Genomic DNA, 20189 nt, shown 5'->3' on the forward strand with positions numbered 1-20189 from the left:
TCCTAAAATCTCCTAAAATTTTTTGAACACCCACGCATGTGTAATAATGATTAAACTCAATTGTCTGGGACTTCCCTGGTGGTACAGTGGTTAAGAATCTGCCTGCCAATGCACAGGACACGGGTTCAATCCCTGGTCTGGGAAGATCCCACATGCCACGGAGCAACTAAGCCCATGCGCCACAGCTACTGAAGCCCGCGTGCCTAGAGCCCGTGATCTGCAACAAGAGAGGCCACTGCAATGAGAAGCGTGTGCACTGCAACAAAGAGCAGCCCCCGCTCGCCGCAACTAGGGAAAGCCCATGCACATCAACGAAGACCCAACGCAGCCAGAAATAAATAAAATTAAAAAAAAAATTATAACTGAAAAAAAACCTCAGGTGTCTTTGGTATTTTGCCAACCTTGGAACATATAAAACCTGTAACCTTACACGTATTTTTCCTTTTCTGTTGTTATTATGAAATGTACCAAGATAGGAGGACATAACGTATTCTATTTGACAATTGGTTTACAACCTCCAAATATTCAGGCATATGAAATGTGGGCTTCTGTCTCTAGTCTTGCTTCAGGCCCTCAGAATGTTAGGGCTGGGCTGGAAGGCGGCGGTCCCGTCTCTGCTCCTGCTGCTGTCTGCAGACCCTCGGTCCCCACGTGGTAGGCTCAGGGCTACCACAAGCACTAGGCTTTGGTCCAGGACCCAAAGACAGGCCATCAGTCTCAGTCCTAGTTCCAGGATGGTCTCAGGGAAAGGACTCTGATGGGCCAGCTGAGGTCAGGTGACCATTGATGGCAGAAGAACCATCAACTGTGGCCATAGGGTAGAGTCCTGTGATGATCTTGTAGTGACGACGAAAAGGGGATGGGCATTGCTGGGCTGACAATCCCCACCTTGTCCAATATGCTTTGACAGAATATAGTTGTTTTATTTTGTTCAGCAGACCTTTCTTCTTAGCGGTTTCAAGTCATACATTTACCTGTATTTAGAATAATGTATCTTTTCTAACTGAGCATGATTTCCAGAGGAGAAACTTCCCAAACCTAAGTTACAAGATGGGTGGCCATACAGCCCAGTTTGCTCAGAACAGTCTTGATTTATGCCTGTTGTCCCACTGTAATTATTAATAGTGCCCCTTTTCAGTCAAAGATATTCTGGTTTAGATGAGCGTTCATACGCTCAGCGTGCCTCTGATTATAAGTGGTCTTTTGTTCGGTGAGCATGAATGTTAATTTATATTCCTGATTGGTCCATGTGGAGCCTTCCTCCCAGACACATTTGGCCATCATTTGGTCCCAGGAACTACTAGAGGCCAAGCAGTGTCCTACATAATGGAGTTGGAGTTGAGTAAGAAACCCTGTCCCGAAGGAGCCCATGGCCCTACTAGGAGAGAGAACACAAATTAGGTCGGTATAATACAGCCTACGAAATCTGGTGTGAACAGAGCAGGGAAGAAACTCTGCTGAGGAAATGGGGAAAGACCCAGAAAGGATGAAACATAACCCCATAAAGGATGGACCAGGTGACATGAACCTCAAAATTGCTGACTCTGGCATATTAGCTTGTGCCTCTTCTTTTTATCAGCTGCATAATCCAAAGCTGAGAAGTTCATCATCACACAGATGACTGCTGAAAGGAGAGTCCCATCCGGATGCCTTTCTGACAGTGAATCTGGGCCACCTCATCCAAGGTCAGTCCTGCACTAGGTGTCTCAGTGCCTGCAGCTAGAGGAGCAGACCGGCATGTGCTGTGCCACGTGTGAGGACACCAGAATGTCCTCACGTCCCTGTGAGACTTCACAGTCGGGAATCCCCCCGAGGCTGCTCTAGAACCAAGGCGGCCACATGAGCTGTGCACAGCATCCAGTCCGGAGACCTGGGTTCCAGAACCAGCCCTGCCGCCTACCACCAAGCAAATCACTTAATCCTTCCAGCCTTAATTTATATGGCAAAGGAAAGTGTGAACCTAAACAATCCACAGTGTTTCTTCTGGCCCTAAAACTTTTGTTTGTTGTATAGTCATCCCACTACAAATTCTTAAATCAAATGATCTCTTAATTAGCTAATTTGAGAAGATTCTTTCAGAAAAGTCAGAGCTACTTTAAAATAGTTTCTCCTTTTTATATGCATTTGGTGTAACCACAAAGACTTTTCTACCGATAAAACCTCTACCCAAGGCCTCTGCATTTTGAATCCTTCGTGGCAGATGTGGGAGAAACCAACCACTGTTGTAGTTTGTACCGCTTTGTAGACCAGTACAGTTCTGGCTCTCACTGTCCTTAAACCACCCTGTGTTGGGCATAAGGGCCATAAATAATTTCATAGTCTAAACTTTGGGTTCTTTCTGTCTCCTCAGACTCACTCTCAGGAAAGCCTTTCAAATCCCTCACTCTGTCCTAATGTCAAGAGTTGGATGGGACTTCCCTGGTGGTCCAGTGGTTAAGAATCCGCCTTCCAATGCAGGGGACACGGGTTCGATCCCTGGTCGGGGAACTAAGATTGCACATGCCGCGGTTCAACTAAGCCGGCGTGCCGCAACTACTGAGCCCACGCCCCGCAACTACTGAGTCTGTGTGCTGCAACTAAGACCCGACACAGCCAAATAAATAAATAAATATTTTTTAAAAAAGAGTAGGAGGCAGAGTGTGTGAGTGTGACTCACTGCCTGTCCTCCTTTACCCTCTCGTTACACAGCTGCTTCTTTCCTCCTCTTGGTAGAGCCTTCTCTGCTCTGTCCAGCTAGGCTTTCTTTCTTGATCTCTCTCCCCACTCCCCTCTCTCCTTCCTTCACTCCCTCTCTCTCTGTCTCTCTCTCAATCTCTCTCTCCCTCTCCAGCCCCCAACTTTAACAGCTTTTCTTGTGTTTATTGGCCATTTGTATTTCCTTTTTGAACGTCTTCATGATCTTTGGCTATTGCGTTCAACTTATTAAACAATAAATACAAGGAGTATAAAAAATGATACACAAACACCTAGGCACTCACCACCTGGCTGAAGAAAACAGTTGAAGCCCTCCATGTACTCTCCCCCCAGTCTCATCAGCAGCCCTTGTCGTCCCTAAGAGGTAACTGTGACCCTGAGTTGTGAGATCATATGGTCCATGTATCTCTTTATATTTTATTACACATATATGTTTCTCTGCTATTTCTCTTTTTTTTAATTAATTAATTTTATTTTATTTATTTTTGGCTGCTTTGGGTCTTCGTTGCTGCATTCAGGCTTTCTGTAGTTGTAGCGAGCGGGGGCTACTCTTCATTGCAGTGCACAGGCTTATTGCGGTGACTTGTCTTTTTGCAGAACACCGGCTCTAGGCGCGCGGGCTTCAGTAATTCTGGCACACGGGCTCAGTAGTTGTGGTTCGCGGGCTCTAGAGCTCAGGCTCAGTAGTTGTGGCACATGGGCTTTGTTTGTCCATGGCATGTGGGATCCTCCCGGACCAGGGCTTGAACCCATGTTCCCTGCATTGGTAGGCGGATTCTTAACCACTGCGCCACCAGGGAAGCCCCTCTGCTATTTCTTTTTGCTTGTGGCTATATCTGCAGCAATTTGCATCATGAGAAAACAGATTCTGTAGAACCATGCTTTTGTTGAGATAGCTAAACCCATCGCTCTTACCTAGTCTACCTTCTTGGTCGTAAGTGTAGGTAGGTAGTTTTTGTCTGGGGAAAAAAGTTGGTGACTATGGTGAAAAGATAGTTCTCAGACCATGACACAGTAGACAAGGGACACGATGTCCACCTCACAGGGATGCGAAGGAGCGTGTGCTATGAAACCTCTCCCTATACTGGTTCTCAGCGTTACACGTGTCTTTCCAATACAAGAAAAAAGAGCAAGATGGGACACAGGACACTGCTTACACTGAACTGTCTGTCTCCAGTTCATACATTCTTTCATTCATCCCATCCATCCAACCAATAGATGTTTACTGAGGACGCATCATAAGTGCTAGGCACTGAGCTAAGTAAGCGCTGGAGAACAGAAACAAAAAAGACATAATCGCTGCCCACTCATAGTTGAGTTACGGAAAGAGACAAGCAATCATAATAGTCACAGCTGAGAGTTGCTGAGCATTTACTATTTGCCAGGCACCATGCTAAGCACTCACTTGTCTCATTTAGTCCTCCTGCGAGACACGTAGAAGCGGAAATAAGATAGCACCTATGTAAAAATGGAAGAGGAGAAAAAGAAAGTCATTTAAGATCACACAGCCAGTAGATGGTGGAGCTGGGATTTGAGCCTTGGCCACGTGACCCAGAGCCTATGTCTTTACCATCTTCAGCAGGTGTCTCTGGAGAAAATCAGTAATGGCGGCTAAGTGAGGGAACGGCTACGACAGAGGAGTGAGAGGTGGCCTGGGACACTGACATCTGCAATGCAAAATTGAAAAGGGCTTGGGGATGAGGCCCAGCGAGGCCTCTGTGGAGCAAAGGGCGGCTCTTCTCTCTGCGCAGACACGTGATTCCGTCCTCGCCCGACAGACGCTTCAGGTTTCACTCTACTTTCATTAGTTTGGTGTTGGGACATTATAAATAAGCTAGTTTTGAGGGCTGGGGAAAAGGCATCCCCCAACTTGCTAACTTTGGGCAATAGAGAGGTTCCCTGTTTGTAAAACGCAGTGGGCGTGGTTCTTGCCAGGTGTCAGTCGGCGGATACCCGAGGGCCTAAGGGCTGCAGGGGAATTCCTCCTTTTTAAAAGCAACTGAGGAAAGCAGGCTGAGCTGTGTGGTCCAGCCAGACCCTCACGAGGCACATGAGGCTCTTTCCCTCACCTTTCTCTACTATGCTTTGGTGTGAAGTCAGAGTTTCCCGCTACTAAACCAACAGACGGCTAGAAGTCACGAGAAGCGAGACTTCCCTGGTGGCGCAGTGGTTAAGAATCCGCCTGCCAATGCAGGGGACGTGGGTTCGATCCCTGGTCGGGGAACTAAGATCCCACATGCCACGGGGCAACTAAGCCCGCGCGCTGCAACAAAGCAAAAAGAAAGAAATCACAAGAAGCAAGAGGTGGCAAGTTAATAAAAGAGCGAGTCATGGAAGGTTTGAATATGAGGACTCATGGACACCAGGGTAATGACATCTGTGGGCCATACCGTGGACATGGCCACCCAACACTGCCTCACCTTTACTGGGCTTCAGTCCTCCTCTGGAGAGACCCCTCCCCAGGAAACGAGGAGTTAACCTTTAGTTGCTAAAAGGAGCTTAGATGACAGCAACAGGCCCCCAAGTCTTCTGCCTCCTTGCAAATGGGCTTCGATTACTGCAGTTTATAGGAACAGTTCTCTGTTTCACATTAGTCAGGAAAATTACTCCAGCCTCAGCCTCTCACAAGGAAAATTCCACTTGTACTCTGGGTCCTGTACGCACGCACGCCTACTATGATTATAGCATACATCCCTGTAAATGCAAGTTAAGGCTCTGTTGATACCTTGCAAACAGATAAGCTTACTTCTTTCCCTTTGGTGGCACTTAATGTTAAACAGTGGACTTGATTCCTAGCAAGAACTATATCCAGTAAAGATCCTCTGTGCTTCCCTTGCAGGGGGTTCAATCCCTGGTCAGGGGAATTAAGATCCTACATGCCGTGGGGTGTGGCCAAAAAGTTTTTTTTAAAAAAAACTTGCGATGTTCTATTTAAATGCTTCTTTTAAAGTCAAGAGTTTGAAAAAGTTCCTGGCCTGAAGTCACATTGTTTTAGAAATCAGGTTTTTAAACATCTTAAAAAGCCGTGTCTTTTTTTAATGTATAATTTAAATACTGCATGCAAATTAGGAATAACAATAACTCTACTATTAGGAATAGTAGAGGACAATAGGACAGTAGTAGGAAAAGGTGAACAAGTCAGAGAGAGGAACATATTCAGTGGGAAAATGACAATCACATTGTTCTATATAAACCATTGGTTTTTCTTTCTTTACAGTGAAGTGAGAGAATTGAGGAGCGAGAAACAATTTCTCAGTTGTTTAAGCAGCTATGGTGTGATCAATCTAGGTGGACACTTCTCGCGTTACTTAACCAGCATTTAAAGCTTCAAAAAGACAATAAAACCACTGAGGGGAGCATCCTATAGGAGGTTTTGAAAGAGGTTTTACCAGGAGTCTTGGTGATGTGATCCAATCTGGAAAAGTTGGGAGAGGCGTCAAAATGAGTTAGAAAAGTGTGTTATTAAATCTCAGGAGAGACAAGTGTGTCTGGCCTCATTTTGTTCCCCAACACCACGAGTGCAGAGCTCCTGGGAGATCAGGGAGGGTTCCGAGAAGCACTTCCTACCAGCTGCCATCAGTGTAAATCAGATGCTGTCACTCCGCCCAGACTTACCAGGTCTGGACCGTGCTCTGTGCTCCGGCATCACCTGCAGATGGTCTCTCGTTTCTATCTTAGCCTCTGATTTGATACCCTTGTCTTAGTCTGTCCAGGGCCCTAGCGTTACCCTGGCTTTTGCTATTTTCCAACTGCTTTCTTGTTGGGTGTCTTTTCTTGTTTCCCTCGCCCGGATTGCTTGATCTCGGGCTTGATTCAGAGGGAAGACAAATAATACAAAACGATGATGACTGTGGAAGAACAAAGTGCTGTGGGAAAACCTGGGAAGCGGCAAAATCGGGAGAAAATAATCAGAGATGTGAAAGTGCCCGGCACCTTGAGATGGCTTTGTAGATGGGGCTGGAAAGGTAGTGTGGAGCCAAAGGTGGAGATCTTGCACTTGTACTAAGAACTGTGGACTTCATTCTCTGAGGGAGATGTTAAAGCATGGCAATGACTTGATTAGATTTGTTCAGAAAGATGGGCTTGGGACTTCCCTGGCGGTCCAGTGGGTAAGACTCTGCGCTCCCAATGCAGGGGGTCCGGGTTCCATCCCTGGTCGGGGAACTAGATCCCACATGCATGCCGCAACTAAGAAGTCCACACACCACAACTAAGAGTCCACACGCTGCAACTAAGAAGTCCGCATGCCACAACGAAGATCCCGTGTGCTGCAACTAAGACACAGTGCAGCCAAAACAAATAAATACACACATAAATAAATATTTTTTAAAAATAAGGAAAGATGGGCTTTACCAAGTCTGACTGATTTCTGACATCTATGCCTCCCGGTCCTACTTGAGACCTCCATTCTGTTATAGGAACAACAGCCCCTGAACTGGTCTCCCAAGTTGCCAGTTGCTCTCCTGGGTCATCTTATTCTGCTATAATTTCTAAAACACTGTTCTGATTATAGAGAACCATGTATAAGGTAAATATTGAGCAGAGTCCAAATTACCCTTGAATGCCATATTGAAGTCCGGCAAACCATCTCTCCAGAAGTCCAACAACAACATTAAAACACAATATTTTTTTCTTCCAGCATGGGGATAAATTGCACTTTCTTATGCCCAGCACTACATAAGGTAGTTTTTTTGCATTTAGAAGCCATTTTGGTGGGGAAATGTATTTTTAAACACTTCTTCTATGAAAGACAAGCAAGAAAGAATTGAAACTGTGGAAGAGGGAAAAGAATTTTCCCTCTACCATTCTGAGTTCTTGGCTAAGACCTCTGCAACAAAAGGCAGATTAACAAGAGAAAAGCACACAGAAGTTTATTAACATGTGTACCTCAGGTATACCTGGGAGAAACCCAGGGAAAAATGAGAAACTCTCCAAGGTGGCTTAGAACTCCAGCTTAAACACCATCTCGAGCTAAAGACAAAAGAAAGAAAGGTGTGGGGTAGAAGAGTTTTGGGACGTTACCTGGAAAAGCACCGTAAACATGAGTGAGGCTTGTTATGCAGGTCTGAGTCCAAGCTTTCTCCCTGGATAAGGGTCTAAAGTTGTCTAGGGGAATTAGCCTTTGTCTTTTCTGGTAGGGAGGTAAGGAGGGACAGCTTTGCAGATTTACACCCTGCTTTTAGGCAAATAGGGGGAGGGCAGGGAGCTTTTCTGGTATCTTCTTCTCCCAATTGCCTTCAGCTCAAAATAATCCTTAGAACAAAATAGCATGTTTTAGGGTGGCAGGTTCTGCTACCCTTCAAGACTAACAGAGGACACAGCAGATTTGCATCTTCCCCTCTCGTACACACTCCAGGCGCATGCTATGGAAAGGGTGGCACGGAACATCACCCACAATGCCCCCTCCATTAATTGTTTTTTCTCTTTTTTTTTTTTTTTGCTAAGCACCGATAATTCAATAGGAAGGAATTAAGCACAGATATGATAGTATTTTGCTGACGTAGCTCAAATGGATGGGTCAAGGTGTCCACATGCCTGCACTCAAGGCCCTTAGCAGTGCCATCCAGAGCTGGGAGGGCAAAGAAGGTACCTGGGTGCCACTCTGTGCCACCGATTCATGTGGAACTCCAAGGATTCTAAAACTTCTAAATTCAAACACGGTCTTCCAGGTCTTTACGAAGGTACAGTTTTCAAGTTAGGAGGCTATGGCATATACTTTTTAAATAGTTTGTTACTCTGATTTATAACTTTTAGCTGTTGAGACACAGGGCATATGACCCTCTGCCTGCCCTCTTGCTCTGGCCCGTGAATGTCAGGGTGGCTGCCTGTGTATTCAGCACATTCTCCTGAGTCAGAGGGAGGAGAAACAGCGGGGGCTTTGCCACTCGACCGCACAGCACAAACGTCTTCAAATCATGGTTGGGATGCTCTGTGGCCATTCTCACCATCTCTTCCGCATACCTCCCCGGCTCCTCCATCCCCCCTCTTCTAGATCCTCTTATGCTGCAAGGAAACCCTAATGCTCGTTACGTCATTAGGTAGGGAATTTAGATTTCTGCATGGCATTTTGCTTTTTAGACCTTTGCTACTCAAAGTGTGGTCCGCAGGTCCTCAGCCTCAGCCCTGGAAGCGGGGTGGAAATGCAGACTTCCAGCTGCTGAGGGGCAGTATTCACTCACTATTCCTTGGAATCCTAAGGAACGCATTTGGAGGAGAGGCAATCAGTGCTATAGGTAATCCTCAGGCAGGGAAGATGATGAGAGAACAGAAGGCCAGGGCTTGGGCCTTGGAGAAGAATAGGAAAACAGAGAAGGAATGGTGAGAAAAGCAGAAACAAATCCAGGATGGCAGCACAGCAGTGGGAGCCTGAGAGAAGAGAGTTTCCCACCAGGTCCCAGAGCCACCAGGCCTGGCTGTCTCGTTCAGCAGGGGGACCCTGAGGCTTGGCAATTAGGGGACAGAGTACAACAGCCAGGTGTGTTCGGAGGGGCTTGTCTTATAGGGCCAGAGGGCAGGGGAAGGTGACAAGAGTCTGAAAGTGGTGAGAAAAAAGACTGAAATAAATAAGGAAATAGAGAGGAATTCAGTCTACTTTTAAGAGACGAAACAGCTAGGAAATGTCCCACACACATCTGAGTGATGAAGGGACCACGGTGACAGCACAGCAGCCCCAGTGCTTTGGGGGAAGCAGAGAAGGATCTTGGGCAGAGGGTGACAACCCAGCCAGTGTCAAAGAAAAACCAGAGCTGGACACCAGTTAAAGGGATAAAAACAGATTTTATTTGGGACTATTGCAATAGGGCAAAAGACGCCTCAGTATAGAACAGGGCTCAATTCTGAATACAACATGGGCAAGTGGGAGTTGATAGCCAAGGACCAGAGTGGGGACCAGTGGATGGACAATTATGCATCCATGGAAAATTGTTATTATGGCCAAAGGTCCTCTGGGGGATGTGGGGAGGGAGTGGTGAGGAACCCTATCAGATATGGAGGGTGGGGTTCTGCTTAAACTGACTTAGCAATGTTCTTGCTGAAACTGGATCTTACAAAGAGGTCCACAGATGGGCCTAGGAGAAGGTTCAGGAGTCTGACTAAAGTTTGGCCAACAAAGAATCTTTATCCCTGGAGATGGAGGGACAGCTTTGGTCCCTCGCAAGGTGCAAACACCCAGCCGTCCTAGAATAACCCTGTGCACCCCACACCCCTCTCCACATCAGGCTGCCACGGCCATCGCTCTCATCTGTCTCCCTGGGCCCAGCTCCCTGGCCTTCAGAGGTGCTGCCAGCTAAGCCACAGAGGGCTTCCTCGTTTCTCAGCCTCCTGGGCTAAGTAAGGACGTTCCAGGTCTGGGTGAAGACAGGAGAGGCTCCGTGGTAAGAGGCCGCACTATCTAAAAACCCATCTGGGTGCCATCTCCCTTGCCTATGGTTCTGAGACCATGGGAATCCTGGCAGTAGTGGCTTTTCCGGGGCAAGCCGGGGTCCCCCTTGGACCGCTGAGGCTTCTGCATTCCATGTTTCCTCCCCAAATCTAGCTCCTCCAGGCACTGAGGCTCTGCTCCCCACTCCCTCCCCACCATGGCAGCCCTCCTCCTTGGCCTGGTTTCCACTCTCCCACAATCACCCTCCCTTCCCTCCCACTCTTTCGCCCCGTGATCCCAATCTCTTCCTGCTCCTTCCTCTACCCTTCGCAGCCCATTCGTATCTTCTCTGAAGTCTGGCAGCTCCCAGAACTTCCTCTCTCGTCCTCCAGAGTGGAGGTCTCTCCACACAACGTTCCTCATGAACGCGTGCCATCCAGCCATATCCCACTCTGCTCTGGTGGTGGAATTTAATTCTGAGATCCTAATAGCTTTGAGAGCTTAATCTGTGCCAGGCGCTCTTTGAAGTACTTTATACATGTGGAAATTTGTCCACGTCACACTGCACCAACAGTGGTGACAGTACCGGGCTGCGGGCTGCCTTGTTCCACATCCCACACCCTGCCTCTATGAAGACATGCTTTCTCTTCTCAGCCCATGACCTCCTCCACCGGGGGAGACACAGTCTTCTGGCTGGGGAACATTGGCCCCCATGGAGGAGAAGATGCAAAAGCACCCAGCAGAATGAAGGGCCAATCGTCTTTCTCAACACAGAAAAAGCAGGAATGTACCAGGCTCCATGTGTATGCAGGAGAAAGAAGGGTTTTTGTTTTTTTGAGTTTCAGAAGCTTAGCTTTGAATGTCAGGAGGCAAACACTTCACGTATGGAGCTCAGGCTATAAGGATGAGAGTGGCCGACAGCACCGTGATGGAGGTGGCAGGCTGGCGGGGCCGGGGGAGGAGACTGATGGAGTGGACTCCCGGTGCGAGGGGGCCAGGGTGGAGACTAGTGGACCTGCAGGGGATGTTGAAGAGCCCCCTGGTGCTGCGTAACCCTGCGAAGCTGGCTTATTCTTTGGGTGGGAGTTTGGAGACCGTCCTGTGGTCTCCTCCAAGGCCATGAAGTCTGTCTTCATGTCTCCGGGACCATTTGCCTGTTCTCCTGGATGAACAAGCAAGGAGAGACTCAAGTGGCATCCAAAGGACGCTTGAGAAAAAGCAGGCACCGTGGCCCAGGCTAGGGCTGGGCTGCCCATGGGAGGCGGGTCCTGTGAGTGGGGGGACGTTGGCTGCAGGGTGAATGGGCACCGGGGAAACAGCAGCGTGTCGGGTTCCTGCTCTGCACGTGCCGGTGGGCAGCCTCTGGGCTTCCGTGTCCTGGCCGGTAAATCTTTCCTTCACGAGGTGCTGTGAGGAGGAATGCCAGGCATGGTGAGGACTCAGTGGAGACTGCTCCCTTAGACCCACCCTGGTTACTTTGTCCACACCTATTAGATGATAAGCTGGCTGAGGGCAGGTTCTTGCTCATGCTTGCTTCCCGTGGCCAGCCCTGTGTCTGGCGCACAGTGGATGAATGAACAAATGAACATCAAGGAACAGGCCGTGAGGCACACCAGCGTGAGACACCGTCTCCGCCACTGTGTTCCCTGAGCACAAATAAATCACTTTTCGCTGTCTTTACTAGTTTCCCCACCATTGAGGGAAGGCAATGTAACTTCCCTCTGTTTAAAATTTTTTACTAAACATTTTTTTATGAAGGTATAATTGACATATTAGTTCCAGGTGTACAATATAATGATTCAATATCTCTGTACATTGCAAAATGATCACCATAATAAGGCTAGTTACCATCTGTCACCATTATATAGTTATAAAAACTTTTTTCTTGTGATGGGGACTTTTAAGATTTAATCTCTTAGCAACTTTCAAATATGCAATGCAGTATTATTAAGTAGAGTCACTGGGCTGTACATGGCATGCCCAGGACTTCTTTATCTTATAACTGGAAGTTTGTACCTTTTGACCCTCCTCACCCACTTTGCCTTCCCCTCACCCCCGCCTCTGGCAGCCACCAATCTGTTCTGTATATTTATGAGCTTGGTGTGTTTTCTTTTGTTTGTCTTTTTCTCAATAGGGGTGTTATCAGGACCTAGGTGCTAACGTGCTTACAGCACACAGAGCTTCTTAGATGAAAGTTTCTATTAAACAGATGAGCTAAGCTTCAAAAAATTCCTTGACTTTGCCCCCAAATATATGATACACAGCAAGCTTGGCTTTTGTGTTTCTGACTCTGGTTTAGAGGAGAACGCAGAGCTTGTGCAATAGTTGGTTCCATCTAGCTCTTGGTTATTGATATAAAAACATAACTAATATTTCCGCAATGTGGTTTTCTTGACCTCTCTCTGGCCTCTGTTGTACGATGTTTTCAAAACAGTTTAATCAGAACTCTCCATATTTCTGGGGTTGTAGCCTAAGAGTTCTTCTAGGGACCGAGGGAGGTCACTGAAGGGTGACAGCCTATAGGTGCTGGACCAGCAGGGAGAGGGGCGGGGCTGGGGGCGGCTGTGTGGAGGCGGGCAGGGGAGCTGCCAGCGGATGGCTGGCCCGTAGGTGGGCACGCAGCCACCTGTGTAACCACGATGGGCTCCTCAGAGTCACTCAGGTCAATACTCACGGTGTGCTGGTGGGCATCGATGCCACGGTCTAACCACACTACAGCGAGAGGGGATGCAGTCAGGGTCAGTGAGATGGCATTTAAACCCAACTTTCAAGAATAGGTAGAATTTGGGCAGGTGATCATGAGGAAGAAAGACTTCCTAACCAAATAGACGGCTGGGCACGGAGCTAGGAACGAGGTTGAAGGTGATTGCCAGAGAGAGTTTGGGTCTAAAGTGGTAGCAAAAAGAATGAAATTGGGTCATTTGTAGAGACGTGGATGGACCTAGAGTCTGTCATACAGAGTGAACTAAGTCAGAAAGAGAAAAACAAATACCGTAAATTAACGCATATATGTGGAATCTAGAAAAATGGTATAGATTTACAGGGCAGGAATAGAGACGCAGATGTAGAGAAGGGACGTATGGACACAGGGTTGGGGGGAAGGGGTGGGTGGGATGAATCGGGAGATTAGGTTTGACTTATATACATTACCATGTGTAAAACAGATAGCTAGTGGGAAGCTGCTATATAGCACAGGGAGCTCAGCTCGGTGCTCTGTGATGACCCAGATGGGTGGGATGGGGGGGTGGGAGGGAGGTATAAGGAGGAGGGGATGTATGTATCCGTACAGCTGATTCACTTCGCTGTACAGAAGAAACTAACATAACAGTGTAAAGCAACTATATTACAATAAAAAAAAATGGGAGACACCCAACTGGAGGCGTTGTGAAGGAGGAGGCTGGCAGAGGCAACTTGGAGGGAGTGGCTTGGAGTTGGGAAGGCCGGCCACGCCAGGATGGATGATGGGACCTGGAGTATGGTGGGGACATTGGGAAAAGGACGAAGAGATACTTCGTAGACCATTACGAATGTGACACAACTTGTTTTCTGAGTCGACCTCTAGGATGAAGCTGTGAGCTGTATCACAACATGATGGGGGCCAAGTTGTTGGCGAGATTCCCTCCTCCACTCACCTCTCATCCATCTGACAAGTATTTATTAAGGGCTCCCCTTGGGCACTGGCCAGTGACTGTCATTTACTCAAAGGCGGGAGCTGCTCTCCTTTACTTCCTGTCTTGCAGGTTAGACGGGGTCAGGTTCACTGACAACAGCACATATATTTCATATTTTCAGTGTTCAGTAGCATCTCACTCTCTGTTTGGAAATGTGAGTGACTCACAGTACTTGACAATTTTAATGTATCAAATGTATCAAACAACATCTTCACAAAAATTAAAAAATAAAATACAATCACAGAAACTTAACAGACAACCGTTTTCATTTTTCCATAGTCATTTTCATTCTCCATAGCATCTTGGTATTTTGATAATATTTCAAGTTAAAAAGATTCAAGGACATAGATCAAATCCAAACAGGGACCACAGAGTGAAAATACTATGGTCCCCGAAAGTCAGTCTTTTTAACTTCATAAAGTTTTAACCAAGTGCCTGAGCTCTAACGATGACAGAGGTAAGGAGCAAGCTGCTAGTGTCTCCCGCGGAGCAGAGAGCTCCAGGGGGTTCTACTGAACTCCCCCAGGGAGCTTGGACAACCATCTACAGATCTCAACATGGTGACATCCACAAGCCAAGAAGGAGCCCATCTGACAAATGTCAGGGCAGCTGACATGAAGAGAAGAACAGAATAAAGAAAAACACATTCCACATCTGGGAGTGTGTAGAAGTTGAGAGCAGATTGTTTAGAGGAACAGAGAGAGAGGAATTCTCTTTACTTCTCAATCAATAAGTCATTGCCACATAGTTAAAAAACAAATGTATATATATATTTATTTATTTATTTATTTTGGCTGCACCGGGTCTTAGTTGCGGCACGTGGACTTCTTAGTTGCAGCATGCAGACTCTTAGTTGCGGCATGCATGCGAGATCTAGTTCCCCGACCAGGGATCAAACCCGGGCCCCCTGCACTGGGAGTGTGGAGTCCTACCCACGAACTGCCAGGGAAGTCCCCATTGCCACATACTTTCATCTCTCCTCTCCATCAGCCATTTTTTATCTCCTTCATCCTCTCTCTAACTACATCTATACACTCTCAGTAAGCCAAAGATTTTATACGAATTTGAAGCCATTTCCACATTGTCTGAGTTCAGGCTGCTATAAGGATATAAACAACAAATATTTATTTCTCATAGTTCTGGAAACTGGGAAGTCCAAGATCTAGGCGCCAGCAGATCCGGTGTCTGCCTGCTTCCTGGTTTGCAGATGGCCTCATGGTGTCTTCACACGGTGGGGAACAGTGAGAGAGGCAAGCTCTCTTGTGTCTTCTTATCAGGGTACTATCCCATCAGGAGGGCTCCACCCTCAGGACCTAATCAGCCCCCAAAGACCCCACCTCCAAATACCATTCCATCGGGAATTAGGGCTTCAACATGTGAATTTGACCTACAGTCCATAACACACACGTACAATACCAAAAATGTTGGCATTGTTCTTCCCAGGACACAAAATTCTATCTGAGGGGGACTTCCCTGGTGGTCCAGTGGTTAAGAATCCACCTTCCAATGCGCGGGATGTGGGTTTGATCTCTGGTTGGGGAACTAAGATCCCACATACTAAGGGGCAACTAAGTCCGCGTGCCGCAACTACTGAGCCCGTGTGCTCTGGAGCCCGCACGCCGCAACTAGAGAGAAGCCCTCGCGTCACAACTAAGAGCTGACGTAGCCAAAAATAAATAAATAAATATTAAAATAAAAAGGTCTACCTGAGATCAAATTATAAAGGAGACAAACTATCTCTTTTGTGCCTACCTACCTTCTTTTCGGTGTGGGTGATCTTGAGGACTTCATTTGAGCTAGGTCTTAAGGATGGAATTTCTATAGCTGGCGACAGCGGGGTGGGAATTTCAGGTGAAGGGGAAAAAGTGAACAATTGTTTCTGGACTTATTTATATTCTTACGGAGGACTAAAAATCGCAGAGGCTTTTCTAAATGGAAAATTTTGGACAGGTAGGGTCTTCTTGTGGTTTTCAAGAGGTCTTTCAGCATTTTTCACAGAGCAGTTAAGCCGGTATGTGAAGTATGGTGTTGACAGGGAAGGACCCAGTTCTGAGCCTCACGTGGATCATGCGGCCTTACCCAGAGAAGGTGATTCTGTTCCTCTAGGCACAGGGAGTGCCTCACACCTGCCCGGACGTGGTGACAGACCATGGCTGTGTCAGTGAAAACTCTCCCTATACAATTGCAAAAATAACCCAACCCTTCAAAATATTCAAAGCACATTTCCTGCCCGTAGTAGATTTGTACAATCATCTCCTTGTCTTTTCTTTCTTGCTGCATCTCTTTTTTGTCTTGGTCAAGAACACTGCCCGACAATCCTACAGGGAAGTCGGTCTTCTAAATGCACCAGGCCGACCCTCTTCCATCTCCTGTTCTTTCTGGGTGTGGGAGTGAAGAACAGAGAACAGTCGCCTTTCAGGGCAGCATCTGGAATAACCAGCACCAGATGCAGGAATGAATCATCGTCCTCAGGGAGCCTGCCTGCATCCAAGCTGAAAGCGTCAGTAAGGAAGGCTGGCTTTATCTGCCAGCCGACTGCCTGCTATGTCACCAACAGATTCCCTTCCCAAAACTGTCATCTGTTTGCCACAGTGCCTGGAATTTCACCATGAGCTTCAATAACCGGCTTGCAAAATGTCACAGCTGGTCACTCTGTTCTTAGAAGCAGGGCTAGAATGCGTGCCCTGTGGTTTTCCATGAGCTGGCAGGGTCTTCGTGGGGGGAGTGGGCTCACAAATGATTTGTTTGGGACAACAAATTCATTCAACAGACATCGGTACTAACTGGCTGAGGGAGGGCTTTTCGCACGTGTCACCCACCCCTCTCATTTGACATGCTACCCTTGAAGGCTGGTATAGTTGTCCCTGTATCAAAAATGAAGGGATTGAGGCTTTAACAGGTTTTGAGCACCTCTGTGGTGGCCAGGTGCCTGACCGCGGCACCCCACTTCAGGTGCACCCGACTTCATTGCCTCTGGGCTTTTCCCCAAAGCCACTGAATCTTGGCAGCCTCCAACCCTGGGGGATGGCCTTGCTCTTTGCGTCTCTGTCAACAGGTTTTTTTTTTTTTAACATCTTTATTAGAGTATAATTGCTTTACAATGGTGTGTTAGTTTCTGCTTTATAACAAAGTGAATCAGTTATACATATACATATGTTCCCATATCTCTTCCCTCTTGCGTCTCCCTCCCTCCCACCCTCCCTATCCCACCCCTCTAGGTGACCACAGAGCACCGAGCTGATCTCTCTGTGCTATGCAGCTGCTTCCCACTAGCTATCTATTTTACGTTTGGTAGGGCATTTACCCTGAGAAAACCATAATTCAAAAAGAGTCATGTACCAAAATGTTCATTGCATCTCTATTTACAATAGCCAGGACATGGAAGCAACCTAAGTGTCCATCATCGGATGAATGGATAAAGAAGATGTGGCACATATATACAATGGAACATTACTCAGCCATAAAAAGAAACGAAACTGAGTTATTTGTAGTGAGGTGGATGGACCTAGAGTCTGTCATACAGAGTGAAATAAGTCAGAAAGAGAAAAACAAATACCGTATGCTAACACATATATATGGAATCTAAGGAAAAAAAAAAAAGGTCATGAAGAACCTAGTGGTAAGATGGGAATAAAGACACAGACCTACTAGAGAATGGACTTGAGGATATGGGGAGGGGGAAGGGTAAGCTGTGACAAAGTGAGAGAGTGGCATGGACATATATACACTACCAAATGTCAATAGGTTTTTTAAGAAAGGTACTGACCTGGGGAGAGGAGTCCCAGGCCGGCAACTGTTAGCTGAGATGTCAGACGTATAATGGAAATGCTGGTGATCATCTCAGGTATTCAGTTATGATACTGAAAAAATTAGTGCTGTGTTTTACTAATGAGTAATTTGGAAGCTTTAATAAACTGTAGCCATAAACCCAGTTTATTATTAATAATCCAGTAATTAACCTTAGACACATTAATCTAATGTTAGAGATTTAACAAAAGGCAAAGGAACCTCTGTTTTGTGACTCTCCGTTCCATCACATGAGGGGCGACGGGGGATGATCTCAGGTGAAGTTTTTTCCTTTGATGGCTCAGTATCTCTATCTGTAAAGAGGGGATAATCATGTAAACTGTGCAACATTCATTCATTTCTTCATTCATAATTCATTCAGCAAATAGTCACTGAACCCTTAACTCAGAGTCAGGCACATGCTTGTTCCCAAGAGTAAACAAGACAAATAAGGATCTCCCTATTGTGGAGTTTACATTCTGGTGGGGACTCAAGAACTCTTCTGAGAAAAATAGCTGAAATGCCACTGGCCAAGAAAGAGCTCCACAGTTCAAGACACCGAGACAGTTTAAACCTTAGTGAAAGCACTCTTTGCTATGTCTCCCTAGTTTCTAAGAAAAGCCTTCTAGGAACAAACACCAAATGCCTCAATAAAATGTTGATGAATAAAGGAATGCTCTTTGGAACAGTGCAAGGTTTTAAAGCATTTCAGAGGGTCAGTGACCACATGCTTGTCTCTTCATTTTGTGAAGAGCCCACTGGCTAAACCAAATCCACAAAGGACAAGGCAGCCTGTCTCTATCCAAACTCTTGCCTAAGAAGATGCTTAGCACAAGAATCATCCCACTATTTTACCTTACTACATATTTGGAGTTGGGTATCTTTATTTCTTCTCTGGAGTGAATATCTATCTATCTGCCCATTTATCTCCTAATTTCAGCAAAGTCATCTGTCAGAGCCATTTAATTCCCCTGAGTGTCTTCTTTTAATCTGGAAGAAATTTTCTTTTAGTTACCCCTTATCACCGAGATCATGGAGTTTACACACTTTGGCTGATGTCCCTGATTTATTTCATACTATATTTATATTATGGCTTCTCTAGTAATAAATTATATATATATATTTTTTTAATAAATTATATTTGATCTGAAACACTTCATTGGGTTGTGCTTTTCTGCAATCAACATTTATTTTTGCAATTGCTGTGAAAACCACATGTAACCAAGTTTCTAACAGCACAGAACCCTTTCTATGTGACTTGCAAAGCAACCTTGAAGATGTTAATTAAATTTCAAGAATACATCTTTAAACATCACCCACCTTATTAAACAAGTCTTCGAGGTGAGAAAGTAGGATTCTGGTTGGTGTATTGAGCCTATATAAAATAGACTTATCTAGAGACAGAATAGTACCAAAAAACTCAACCTCCTGGCCTCATAAACAGACCTTCAAATACTGTGCAATCCAGGCTATTATTTGGTGGCTTTTCCCACTGCTTTTCAGTATGGTATGCTGATAACACTGTTGAAAGCAATATGTTTTATTGCACAGCTTGTCACATTCATGGCATTCTAAAAATATTTTCTAAGGAATTCTGGGCCAGAAGATAAGGCCATCTCACATTTAAAACAGAACCCTGCAAGTTATTTCTATGACTGTGTTCAGAATTATCCAAGTGCTTTATTGTTATTATTTGAGGTAACACTGGTTTATAACACTATATAAGTTTCAGAATTATCCAAGTGTTACTTCAGAGGCAATGACCCTAAGTAACAGCTGAAATGCAGTTTTTTGTTTTAAATGTGGCCATTTAATTCTCACCTGAGACCTGTTACAGTCAAATCAGCCAGAAAGTAAAGCAGATGAGGGCTCTGTATAATTTTAATCGTTGTGCTCTGGGACACACGTCAAAATGGCCCGGCTGACCTGCCTATGAAAACTTTCTGCCGCTCTTCAGTGGGTTTGCAAACATCAAGCCGCCTAGAGTTCACGTGATTTCTGAGATTCCAAAAGAAAGCAAAGGTCCCGCGGCCGGCTCGGGGAAAACGTCTTCACCTGCAAAAGCAAAACGAAGTGCCAGGTGCACCAGCCCGCCGGCCCCAGATGCCTGCCGGCAGTTCCGCGCTGCCTTTTAGGGAAAGGCCCTGTGAGCTACCCGGCACTTCATTTCACTCCTCTCTTTAGGAGGCACGGACACTGGTTTTCCTTCGCCACTCCCGACACCAGTGCAGTCTCCCCAGCTCGTACCTTCGGCGCCCTCGCTGCCCCGAACCCCCAGCCCCCTTCCATCAGCTCACCGCGCCAGGACCCTGGCCCAGGTTTGGGACAGCTCAAAGAAAGCGAAAAAGATGGCTCGGCAGGGAAAGGGATACAATAGGCATAAGGCGGCCGGTGGCTCGGTCCAGAAATGCAGCACTTCGGAGGGAGAAAAAAGTTTCCTTTGTCAAACAAGTGACCACGTGGCGCTATGGCGGTCACCCCCAGCAGTCCCGTCAGGCCGCCAGGCGCGGACCTGGGGACGCGCCAGCCACCTCCGGCGCTGGCCGAGGGGAGCCCCGAAAAGCGGGGGGCCCGCGGGAAGCCCTGAGAGAGGGGATCGGGAGGACGCCAGGAGGCGCGAGACGGTGGCTCAGGGCGCTGCGCGGAGGGCGGGGCTCCCGGGGGGAGAGGGGCGAGGA

The 20189-nt window shown here is 46.7% G+C and overlaps 1 long non-coding RNA gene across 4 annotated transcripts; it reads right to left on the reverse strand.

Annotated features, from left to right (window-relative positions):
* Nucleotides 1-11301: 11301 nt before the first annotated feature.
* Nucleotides 11302-20158, reverse strand: LOC118882787. 4 transcript variants are annotated; one of them, XR_005016861.1, is made up of 5 exons: nucleotides 19809-20158; nucleotides 19438-19566; nucleotides 17734-17825; nucleotides 17492-17585; nucleotides 11302-11461 (listed from the first exon to the last, which is right to left on the reverse strand). It is a non-coding gene; the product is annotated as an uncharacterized LOC118882787 (long non-coding RNA). The 4 variants fall into 4 exon arrangements; XR_005016859.1 differs by having other exon boundaries at nucleotides 19333-19566; XR_005016860.1 differs by having other exon boundaries at nucleotides 19333-19566; nucleotides 19759-20158.
* Between the last annotated feature and the right edge of the window lie 31 nt (nucleotides 20159-20189).

This window comes from Balaenoptera musculus, chromosome 16, assembly GCF_009873245.2.
Source record: "Balaenoptera musculus isolate JJ_BM4_2016_0621 chromosome 16, mBalMus1.pri.v3, whole genome shotgun sequence".
NCBI lineage: Eukaryota > Metazoa > Chordata > Mammalia > Artiodactyla > Balaenopteridae > Balaenoptera > Balaenoptera musculus.